Here is a 12,500-nt window from a genome sequence, read left to right on the forward strand (position 1 = left end):
GAAGACCCTTTCGACCCTGGGCCCCGACGCGGGGGGACGGCGAAGTCGAGGGGGTCGGGAGAGGAGGCACGCCGGACAGCGTTACCCGTTAATGATCCTTTCGCAGGTTCACCTACGAAAACCTTGTTACGACTTTTACTTCCTCTAGATAGTCAAGTTTGATCGACTTCTCGGCGCTCCGCCAAGGCCCGCGAGGAGCCCCGGCGGGGCCGATCCGAGGACCTCACTAAACCATCCGATCGGTAGTAGCGACGGGCGGTGTGTACAAAGGGCAGGGACTTAATCAACGCGAGCTTATGACCCGCGCTTACTGGGAATTCCTCGTTCATGGGGAATAATTGCAATCCCCAGTCCCCATCACGAATGGGGTTCAGCGGATTACCCGCACCTCTCGGTGTAGGGTAGGCACACGCTGATCCAACCATTGTGGCGCGCGTGCAGCCCCGGACATCTAAGGGCATCACAGACCTGTTATTGCTCCATCTCGCGTGGCTGAACGCCACTTGTCCCTCTAAGAAGTTTGACGCCGACCGCGGAGGGCCGCGTAACTATTTAGCATGCCGGAGTCTCGTTCGTTATCGGAATTAACCAGACAAATCGCTCCACCAACTAAGAACGGCCATGCACCACCACCCACAGAATCGAGAAAGAGCTATCAATCTGTCAATCCTTTCCGTGTCCGGGCCGGGTGAGGTTTCCCGTGTTGAGTCAAATTAAGCCGCAGGCTCCACTCCTGGTGGTGCCCTTCCGTCAATTCCTTTAAGTTTCAGCTTTGCAACCATACTCCCCCCGGAACCCACAGACTCGTGGTTTCCCTCACGCTGCCCGGCGGGTCATGGGAATAACGCCGCCGGATCGCGGGTCGGCATAGTTTACGGTCGGAACTACGACGGTATCTGATCGTCTTCGAACCTCCGACTTTCGTTCTTGATTAATGAAAACATTCTTGGCAAATGCTTTCGCTTTCGTCCGTCTTGCGCCGGTCCAAGAATTTCACCTCTAGCGGCGCAATACGAATGCCCCCGGCCGTCCCTCTTAATCATGGCCCTGGTTCAGGAAACCCACAAAATAGAACCGGAGTCCTATTCCATTATTCCTAGCTCAGGTATTCAGGCGAGAAGCGGGCCCGCTTTGAACACTCTAATTTTTTCAAAGTAAACGCTCCGAGCCCCGTCCGGACACCCAGCCAAGGGCATCCGGGGGGCACCGGGAGACAGGGTCTGAGACAGGCGGTGGCACGCCTCGCGGCGGACCGCCAGCCCACTCCCGACATCCAACTACGAGCTTTTTAACTGCAGCAACTTTAATATACGCTATTGGAGCTGGAATTACCGCGGCTGCTGGCACCAGACTTGCCCTCCAATGGGCATGGGTTTAGGATACGCTCATTCCGATTACAGGGCCTCGAAAGAGACCTGTATCGTTATTTTTCGTCACTACCTCCCCGTGTCGGGAATGGGTAATTTGCGCGCCTGCTGCCTTCCTTGGATGTGGTAGCCGTTTCTCAGGCTCCCTCTCCGGAATCGAACCCTGATTCCCCGTTACCCGTGGTCACCATGGTAGCCGACTATGGTACCATCGAAAGTTGATAGGGCAGACATTCGAATGAGACGTCGCCGCCGCGGAGGGCGCGCGATCGGCCCGAGGTTATCTAGAGTCACCAAAGCGGCCGGGGGGCCCGAGCCCCCCGGATGGGTTTTGGGTCTGATAAATGCACGCATCCCCCGAAGGGTCAGCGCTCGTTTGCATGTATTAGCTCTAGAATTACCACAGTTATCCGAGTAACGTGTGGAGCGATCAAAGGAACCATAACTGATTTAATGAGCCATTCGCAGTTTCACTGTACCGGCCGTGTGCACTTAGACCTGCATGGCTTAATCTTTGAGACAAGCATATGTTACTGGCAGGATCAACCAGGTAGTTTGCACCGTGGTCTGGGATGAACCACGAGTGACATCCGCCTCCCCTTCCGGGGGCTAGGAAGCAGCGGGTTGTAAGTGCGTGCGCCGTCAGGTCCAGACGCCATACAGGGCTACCCAGGACAGCTTCCGCGGCCAGTGTAAACGTGCTCGCGCACCGCCCTCTGGCCTTCGGACGCCGACCTCTCACCTTGATGCAAAGCTGTCCCATCCGGTCATGCCCGCACCGTACCCCGTCCACCTCCTCCGGAGGTGCGGACGGCCGACTCCAGGTGCTTTCGGCGTTCCCTCTCTTCACGCCGTTTTGATTTTCGTGGGCCGCTGGTGGGGGGACAAGGGAAAGACCTCGTCGAATTCCCTCCCCCCTAGCCTCGCTCAACCTACGTTTCGTGATGTAACCAAGAAGAGTGATTCGTGGGCCCAGGTAGGTTTGAAGAGGAGGCCAACAAAGCAGGGCACTCCCTTCCTCCCAAACCACAGACACCAGTATAGGACAACTGAGTAGACAGACTGGCCGTCTGAGTCTCCCCCAGAGAGTTCTGGGATGGGTTACAAATAACCCCCACCCCCCATCAGAGGCTTGACCCGCTAGAACCAGGGAGGATCTGTCAAAACCGCTCTCCACATCAGAAGTTCTGGATCAGCCGGGGCTGGTCGGCAGACGTCCACCTAAGGCCGTGGCCTAACCCCGTGTGGGGGGATAGCGCTCGCACCCGTACACGTGGACACCCGCTCGTCAAATGGCTGGCTCCTCACTTACCGTAGGGGGAATGGTTTGCCTACCCCTGGCGGGTCTGGTACTCCACTCTACCAAACAAGGAAGCAACACACCAATAGACCCCTGCAACACCGGGCAGCTTTGGGCAGTGTCACTACACTCCTCCTTGTTCTTCACGTTCCTTCCGTGGTGATTTTTTTTTTTTTTTCGTGGCCATTGCCGTGCATGGCTTCCCCATCGCTTTGCATGCTCTCCATTGCCTCGTGCTGCTTCACCATTGGTCTCACCTGGAGACCGAAGCCGCTCTCCCAGTAACCCGATGGTACCTGGCCAGAAAACCCCGTGCCCGATTTCATCTAGGACAAGGGCCAAACCACAGACCGTGCCCGTCCAGGGTCAACCCCTGGTCGGACAGGCCTGGTGGGTCGATACCATGGATGTGGCAGGCCGACGAGAATCCACTGGTACATTTACAAACACGCCCACCCTGGTGGCATGGCTGTACGACCCATCGTCGAAGCACGCTGCGGCGGACTGAGCCATTGGATCCAGTTGCCTGGGCGTACACTCAGCCCAACAGACGCACTCGGGTCGGGGAGAGCAAAGCAGACTGTGTGCCTGGATGTGCCCACTTCCATAGGGGAATCGGCATGATGGTTCACTTAACCCGAGGAGGGCTCCCCTCGCGGGATAAGCACCCCCCTCGGGGGATGGGGGGGGGGGGGGGGCATCCAGAGCACACCACTTTCCGGTAGGGGACAGGCGTTTGATCATGTGTCCGAGGGAGAGCTCCCCTTGCCGGCCGAACACCCCTCGGACTCCCCTTGGGCTTCCAGAGAACGCCACTGGATGAATTTAGTGCTTGGACCCCATTGATTCTCTTTGCTCTCCCATATACCCGACGGGACCTATTTGCAAAACCCCGTGCCAACCAGACCTCCAGGAAGGGGGCTGGCGGCTAACCATGCCCAGCAGGGTGCACCCTGGTCGGACACTTTGGGAGGGTCGAGAGCCTGGAAGTGCCACCCGGGGGAGTAATTCTGATTTCCGTTTTAATGCACTCAGGGACAGCCCGAGGACCTCTGTAGTGCACCTGAGGCGGACTGAGCCGTCGGGTCCAGGGGTCTGGAGTTCGGAACCTCCAGGGTTCACCTGGCTGTTCTCTTAGCCCGGCAGGGTGCACCCTGGTCGGACACTTTGGGAGGGTCGAGAGCCTGGATGTGCCACCCCGACGAGTAATGAGTTTTCCCTTCGTATCTCTTCCGGACCAGGTCCGATTCGCACGAAACTCGCTGGGCATGGCCAGGAGCGCCCCCTGCTGCCCACGCCACCGTCCCCGCGCTTCTACTCCCGAGGGCCGAGGAGACAGCGAAGCGTGGGTCGGGTCGCCTGCTTCCAGGGTCTCCCTGGTACTCTCCAGTCTCCCGAGTCCATCGGGTCCGACCTCGTATTTTTAGCCCAGACGGGGAATGAGAAAGGGGCCCCCGACCGCCCGAGGGCGGGCGCTCGCTTCTCAGCCTAGGAACGTCCGATTCCCACGAAACTTTTACGCCAGACGTTCCTGGCAGCGAGCGCGTTCAAAGGTGACCCGCGCTGCTTCTCTCCTCCCAAGGGCCGAAGAGATATTCGTCTTCAAACCCGACCGGCCCTGTGTTTGCCGCCCCGGCGGTTTTAAAAAATCATAGCGTAAAAACGGTGGGTGCGCTTCGCCTGCCGCTTGGACAGCGTTAAACGGCAGCCCCGGCTCTTTCCAAAGGGCCCTCAACCGACTTTCTGCTCCCAAGGAGCCCAGAGATATGAAACCGATAAATCAAAACCCCGTGCCAACCAGACCTCCAGGAAGGGGGCTGGCGGCTAACCATGCCCGGCAGGGTGCACCCTGGTCGGACGCTTTGGGAGGGTCGAGAGCCTGGATGTGCCACCCCGACGAGTAATGAGTTTTCCCTTCGTATCTCTTCCGGACCAGGTCCGATTCGCACGAAACTCGCTGGGCATGGCCAGGAGCGCCCCCTGCTGCCCACGCCACCGTCCCCGCGCTTCTACTCCCGAGGGCCGAGGAGACAGCGAAGCGTGGGTCGGGTCGCCTGCTTCCAGGGTCTCCCTGGTACTCTCCAGTCTCCCGAGTCCATCGGGTCCGACCTCGTATTTTTAGCCCAGACGGGGAATGAGAAAGGGGCCCCCGACCGCCCGAGGGCGGGCGCTCGCTTCTCAGCCTAGGAACGTCCGATTCCCACGAAACTTTTACGCCAGACGTTCCTGGCAGCGAGCGCGTTCAAAGGTGACCCGCGCTGCTTCTCTCCTCCCAAGGGCCGAAGAGATATTCGTCTTCAAACCCGACCGGCCCTGTGTTTGCCGCCCCGGCGGTTTTAAAAAATCATAGCGTAAAAACGGTGGGTGCGCTTCGCCTGCCGCTTGGACAGCGTTAAACGGCAGCCCCGGCTCTTTCCAAAGGGCCCTCAACCGACTTTCTGCTCCCAAGGAGCCCAGAGATATGAAACCGAAAAATCAAAACCCCGTGCCAACCAGACCTCCAGGAAGGGGGCTGGCGGCTAACCATGCCCGGCAGGGTGCACCCTGGTCGGACGCTTTGGGAGGGTCGAGAGCCTGGATGTGCCACCCCGACGAGTAATGAGTTTTCCCTTCGTATCTCTTCCGGACCAGGTCCGATTCGCACGAAACTCGCTGGGCATGGCCAGGAGCGCCCCCTGCTGCCCACGCCACCGTCCCCGCGCTTCTACTCCCGAGGGCCGAGGAGACAGCGAAGCGTGGGTCGGGTCGCCTGCTTCCAGGGTCTCCCTGGTACTCTCCAGTCTCCCGAGTCCATCGGGTCCGACCTCGTATTTTTAGCCCAGACGGGGAATGAGAAAGGGGCCCCGACCGCCCGAGGGCGGGCGCTCGCTTCTCAGCCTAGGAACGTCCGATTCCCACGAAACTTTTACGCCAGACGTTCCTGGCAGCGAGCGCGTTCAAAGGTGACCCGCGCTGCTTCTCTCCTCCCAAGGGCCGAAGAGATATTCGTCTTCAAACCCGACCGGCCCTGTGTTTGCCGCCCCGGCGGTTTTATCATAGCGTAAAAACGGTGGGTGCGCTTCGCCTGCCGCTTGGACAGCGTTAAACGGCAGCCCCGGCTCTTTCCAAAGGGCCCTCAACCGACTTTCTGCTCCCAAGGAGCCCAGAGATATGAAACCGATAAATCAAAACCCCGTGCCAACCAGACCTCCAGGAAGGGGGCTGGCGGCTAACCATGCCCGGCAGGGTGCACCCTGGTCGGACGCTTTGGGAGGGTCGAGAGCCTGGATGTGCCACCCCGACGAGTAATGAGTTTTCCCTTCGTATCTCTTCCGGACCAGGTCCGATTCGCACGAAACTCGCTGGGCATGGCCAGGAGCGCCCCCTGCTGCCCAGGCCTGGCTCTGGGCCTGGGCACACTTCATTCACTTTGTACCTTTAAATCATACTACTACTACTACTACTACCACCAGAATTCCAGGGCCAAGAGGTCACACAGTCATACACAGCAAAGTAGCTCTGGGCCTGGGCACACTTCAAGAAGTTTGTCCCTTTATATAAGCCTAGAAATAGACTTCCAGGCCCAAGAGTTCAAACACATTCATGCCCAGCAAAGTAGCTCTGGGCCTGGGCACACTTCAATCACTTTGTGCCTTTAAATCATACTACTACTACCAGACTTCCAGGCCCAAGAGGTCAAACACAGTCATGCCCAGCAAAGTAGCTCTGGGCCTGGGCACACTTCATTCACTTTGTGCCTTTAAATCATACTACTACTACCACCAGAATTCCAGGGCCAAGAGGTCACACAGTCATACACAGCAAAGTAGCTCTGGGCCTGGGCACACTTCAAGAAGTTTGACCCTTTATATAAGCCTAGAAATAGACTTCCAGAGCCAAGAGGTCAAACACAGTCATGCACAGCAAAGTAGCTCTGGGCCTGGGCACACTTCAAGCACTTTGTGCCTTTAAATCATACTACTACTACTACTACTACTACTACTACTACTACTACCAGACTTCCAGGCCCAAGAGTTCAAACACATTCATGCCCAGCAAAGTAGCTCTGGGCCTGGGCACACTTCATTCACTTTGTGCCTTTAAATCATACTACTACTACCACCAGACTTCCAGGGCCAAGAGGTCAACCACAGTCATGCACAGCAAAGTAGCTCTGGGCCTGGGCACACTTCAAGATGTTTGACCCTTTATATAAGCCTAGAAATAGACTTCCAGGCCCAAGAGTTCAAACACATTCATGCCCAGCAAAGTAGCTCTGGGCCTGGGCACACTTCAATCACTTTGTGCCTTTAAATCATACTACTACTACCACCAGACTTCCAGGCCCAAGAGGTCAAACACAGTCATGCCCAGCAAAGTAGCTCTGGGCCTGGGCACACTTCAATCACTTTGTGCCTTTAAATCATACTACTACTACCACCAGACTTCCAGGCCCTGGAGGTCACACCTTCATGCCTAGCAAGGTTGCTTTACACCTGCGCACACTTCAGACCGTTTCACTCTTTTAATCCTTCAAAGTACCACATTTCCAGACCCAAGAGGTCACAGAATCATGCCCAGCAAAGTAGCTCTGGGCCTGGGCACACTTCAATCACTTTGTGCCTTTAAATCATACTACTACTACCAGACTTCCAGGCCCCAGAGGTCAAACACAGTCATGCCCAGCAAAGTAGCTCTGGGCCTGGGCACACTTCAAGAAGTTTGACTCTTTATATAAGCCTAGAAATAGACTTCCAGAGCCAAGAGGTCAAACACAGTCATGCACAGCAAAGTAGCTCTGGGCCTGGGCACACTTCATTCACTTTGTACCTTTAAATCATACTACTACTACCAGACTTCCAGGCCCAAGAGTTCAAACACATTCATGCCCAGCAAAGTAGCTCTGGGCCTGGGCACACTTCAATCACTTTGTGTCTTTAAATCATACTACTACTACCAGACTTCCAGGCCCCAGAGGTCAAACACAGTCATGCCCAGCAAAGTAGCTCTGGGCCTGGGCACACTTCAAGAAGTTTGACCCTTTATATAAGCCTAGAAATAGACTTTCAGGCCCAAGAGGTCAAACACAGTCATGCCCAGCAAAGTAGCTGTGGGCCTGGGCACACTTCATTCACTTTGTACCTTTAAATCATACTACTACTACTACTACTACTACTACTACTACTACTACTACTACTACCAGACTTCCAGGCCCAAGAGGTCAAACACAGTCATGCCCAGCAAAGTAGCTCTGGGCCTGGGCACACTTCAAGAAGTTTGACCCTTTATATAAGCCTAGAAATAGACTTCCAGGCCCAAGAGTTCAAACACATTCATGCCCAGCAAAGTAGCTCTGGGCCTGGGCACACTTCAATCACTTTGTGCCTTTAAATCATACTACTACTACCAGACTTCCAGGCCCCAGAGGTCAAACACAGTCATGCCCAGCAAAGTAGCTCTGGGCCTGGGCACACTTCAAGAAGTTTGACCCTTTATATAAGCCTAGAAATAGACTTCCAGAGCCAAGAGGTCAAACACAGTCATGCCCAGCAAAGTAGCTCTGGGCCTGGGCACACTTCAATCACTTTGTGCCTTTAAATCATACTACTACTACCACCAGACTTCCAGGCCCAAGAGGTCAAACACAGTCATGCCCAGCAAAGTAGCTCTGGGCCTGGGCACACTTCAATCACTTTGTGCCTTTAAATCATACTACTACTACCACCAGACTTCCAGGCCCTGGAGGTCACACCTTCATGCCTAGCAAGGTTGCTTTACACCTGCGCACACTTCAGACCGTTTCACTCTTTTAATCCTTCAAAGTACCACATTTCCAGACCCAAGAGGTCACAGAATCATGCCCAGCAAAGTAGCTCTGGGCCTGGGCACACTTCAATCACTTTGTGCCTTTAAATCATACTACTACTACCAGACTTCCAGGCCCCAGAGGTCAAACACAGTCATGCCCAGCAAAGTAGCTCTGGGCCTGGGCACACTTCAAGAAGTTTGACCCTTTATATAAGCCTAGAAATAGACTTCCAGAGCCAAGAGGTCAAACACAGTCATGCACAGCAAAGTAGCTCTGGGCCTGGGCACACTTCATTCACTTTGTACCTTTAAATCATACTACTACTACCAGACTTCCAGGCCCAAGAGTTCAAACACATTCATGCCCAGCAAAGTAGCTCTGGGCCTGGGCACACTTCAATCACTTTGTGTCTTTAAATCATACTACTACTACCAGACTTCCAGGCCCCAGAGGTCAAACACAGTCATGCCCAGCAAAGTAGCTCTGGGCCTGGGCACACTTCAAGAAGTTTGACCCTTTATATAAGCCTAGAAATAGACTTTCAGGCCCAAGAGGTCAAACACAGTCATGCCCAGCAAAGTAGCTGTGGGCCTGGGCACACTTCATTCACTTTGTACCTTTAAATCATACTACTACTACTACTACTACTACTACTACTACTACTACTACTACTACCAGACTTCCAGGCCCAAGAGGTCAAACACAGTCATGCCCAGCAAAGTAGCTCTGGGCCTGGGCACACTTCAAGAAGTTTGACCCTTTATATAAGCCTAGAAATAGACTTCCAGGCCCAAGAGTTCAAACACATTCATGCCCAGCAAAGTAGCTCTGGGCCTGGGCACACTTCAATCACTTTGTGCCTTTAAATCATACTACTACTACCAGACTTCCAGGCCCCAGAGGTCAAACACAGTCATGCCCAGCAAAGTAGCTCTGGGCCTGGGCACACTTCAAGAAGTTTGACCCTTTATATAAGCCTAGAAATAGACTTCCAGAGCCAAGAGGTCAAACACAGTCATGCCCAGCAAAGTAGCTCTGGGCCTGGGCACACTTCAATCACTTTGTGCCTTTAAATCATACTACTACTACCACCAGACTTCCAGGCCCAAGAGGTCAAACACAGTCATGCCCAGCAAAGTAGCTCTGGGCCTGGGCACACTTCAATCACTTTGTGCCTTTAAATCATACTACTACTACCACCAGACTTCCAGGCCCTGGAGGTCACACCTTCATGCCTAGCAAGGTTGCTTTACACCTGCGCACACTTCAGACCGTTTCACTCTTTTAATCCTTCAAAGTACCACATTTCCAGACCCAAGAGGTCACAGAATCATGCCCAGCAAAGTAGCTCTGGGCCTGGGCACACTTCAATCACTTTGTGCCTTTAAATCATACTACTACTACCAGACTTCCAGGCCCCAGAGGTCAAACACAGTCATGCCCAGCAAAGTAGCTCTGGGCCTGGGCACACTTCAAGAAGTTTGACCCTTTATATAAGCCTAGAAATAGACTTCCAGAGCCAAGAGGTCAAACACAGTCATGCACAGCAAAGTAGCTCTGGGCCTGGGCACACTTCATTCACTTTGTACCTTTAAATCATACTACTACTACCAGACTTCCAGGCCCAAGAGTTCAAACACATTCATGCCCAGCAAAGTAGCTCTGGGCCTGGGCACACTTCAATCACTTTGTGTCTTTAAATCATACTACTACTACCAGACTTCCAGGCCCCAGAGGTCAAACACAGTCATGCCCAGCAAAGTAGCTCTGGGCCTGGGCACACTTCAAGAAGTTTGACCCTTTATATAAGCCTAGAAATAGACTTTCAGGCCCAAGAGGTCAAACACAGTCATGCCCAGCAAAGTAGCTGTGGGCCTGGGCACACTTCATTCACTTTGTACCTTTAAATCATACTACTACTACTACTACTACTACTACTACTACTACTACTACTACTACTACCAGACTTCCAGGCCCAAGAGGTCAAACACAGTCATGCCCAGCAAAGTAGCTCTGGGCCTGGGCACACTTCAAGAAGTTTGACCCTTTATATAAGCCTAGAAATAGACTTCCAGGCCCAAGAGTTCAAACACATTCATGCCCAGCAAAGTAGCTCTGGGCCTGGGCACACTTCAATCACTTTGTGCCTTTAAATCATACTACTACTACCAGACTTCCAGGCCCCAGAGGTCAAACACAGTCATGCCCAGCAAAGTAGCTCTGGGCCTGGGCACACTTCAAGAAGTTTGACCCTTTATATAAGCCTAGAAATAGACTTCCAGAGCCAAGAGGTCAAACACAGTCATGCCCAGCAAAGTAGCTCTGGGCCTGGGCACACTTCAATCACTTTGTGCCTTTAAATCATACTACTACTACCACCAGACTTCCAGGCCCAAGAGGTCAAACACAGTCATGCCCAGCAAAGTAGCTCTGGGCCTGGGCACACTTCAATCACTTTGTGCCTTTAAATCATACTACTACTACCACCAGACTTCCAGGCCCTGGAGGTCACACCTTCATGCCTAGCAAGGTTGCTTTACACCTGCGCACACTTCAGACCGTTTCACTCTTTTAATCCTTCAAAGTACCACATTTCCAGACCCAAGAGGTCACAGAATCATGCCCAGCAAAGTAGCTCTGGGCCTGGGCACACTTCAATCACTTTGTGCCTTTAAATCATACTACTACTACCAGACTTCCAGGCCCCAGAGGTCAAACACAGTCATGCCCAGCAAAGTAGCTCTGGGCCTGGGCACACTTCAAGAAGTTTGACCCTTTATATAAGCCTAGAAATAGACTTCCAGAGCCAAGAGGTCAAACACAGTCATGCACAGCAAAGTAGCTCTGGGCCTGGGCACACTTCATTCACTTTGTACCTTTAAATCATACTACTACTACCAGACTTCCAGGCCCAAGAGTTCAAACACATTCATGCCCAGCAAAGTAGCTCTGGGCCTGGGCACACTTCAATCACTTTGTGTCTTTAAATCATACTACTACTACCAGACTTCCAGGCCCCAGAGGTCAAACACAGTCATGCCCAGCAAAGTAGCTCTGGGCCTGGGCACACTTCAAGAAGTTTGACCCTTTATATAAGCCTAGAAATAGACTTTCAGGCCCAAGAGGTCAAACACAGTCATGCCCAGCAAAGTAGCTGTGGGCCTGGGCACACTTCATTCACTTTGTACCTTTAAATCATACTACTACTACTACTACTACTACTACTACTACTACTACTACTACTACCAGACTTCCAGGCCCAAGAGGTCAAACACAGTCATGCCCAGCAAAGTAGCTCTGGGCCTGGGCACACTTCAAGAAGTTTGACCCTTTATATAAGCCTAGAAATAGACTTCCAGGCCCAAGAGTTCAAACACATTCATGCCCAGCAAAGTAGCTCTGGGCCTGGGCACACTTCAATCACTTTGTGCCTTTAAATCATACTACTACTACCAGACTTCCAGGCCCCAGAGGTCAAACACAGTCATGCCCAGCAAAGTAGCTCTGGGCCTGGGCACACTTCAAGAAGTTTGACCCTTTATATAAGCCTAGAAATAGACTTCCAGAGCCAAGAGGTCAAACACAGTCATGCCCAGCAAAGTAGCTCTGGGCCTGGGCACACTTCATTCACTTTGTACCTTTAAATCATACTACTACTACCAGACTTCCAGGCCCAAGACGTCAAACACAGTCATGCCCAGCAAAGTAGCTCTGGGCCTGGGCACACTTCATTCACTTTGTACCTTTAAATCATACTACTACTACTACTACTACTACTACTACTACTACTACTACCAGACTTCCAGGCCCAAGAGGTCAAACACAGTCATGCCCAGCAAAGTAGCTCTGGGCCTGGGCACACTTCAATCACTTTGTGCCTTTAAATCATACTACTACTACCAGACTTCCAGGCCCCAGAGGTCAAACACAGTCATGCCCAGCAAAGTAGCTCTGGGCCTGGGCACACTTCAAGAAGTTTGACCCTTTATATAAGCCTAGAAATAGACTTCCAGAGCCAAGAGGTCAAACACAGTCATGCCCAGCA

General features: G+C 53.1%; 1 non-coding gene across 1 annotated transcript; it reads right to left on the reverse strand.

Moving 5' to 3' along the window:
- Positions 1–89: 89 nt before the first annotated feature.
- On the reverse strand, positions 90–1,920 carry LOC145656895 (18S ribosomal RNA). Its single transcript, XR_014122485.1, has one exon. It is a non-coding gene; the product is annotated as an 18S ribosomal RNA (ribosomal RNA).
- Positions 1,921–12,500: the final 10,580 nt, after the last annotated feature.

The sequence above is a fragment of the Electrophorus electricus genome, unplaced genomic scaffold (genome assembly GCF_041902795.1).
Source record: "Electrophorus electricus isolate QZ-2024a unplaced genomic scaffold, ASM4190279v1 Scaffold95, whole genome shotgun sequence".
Lineage (NCBI taxonomy): Eukaryota > Metazoa > Chordata > Actinopteri > Gymnotiformes > Gymnotidae > Electrophorus > Electrophorus electricus.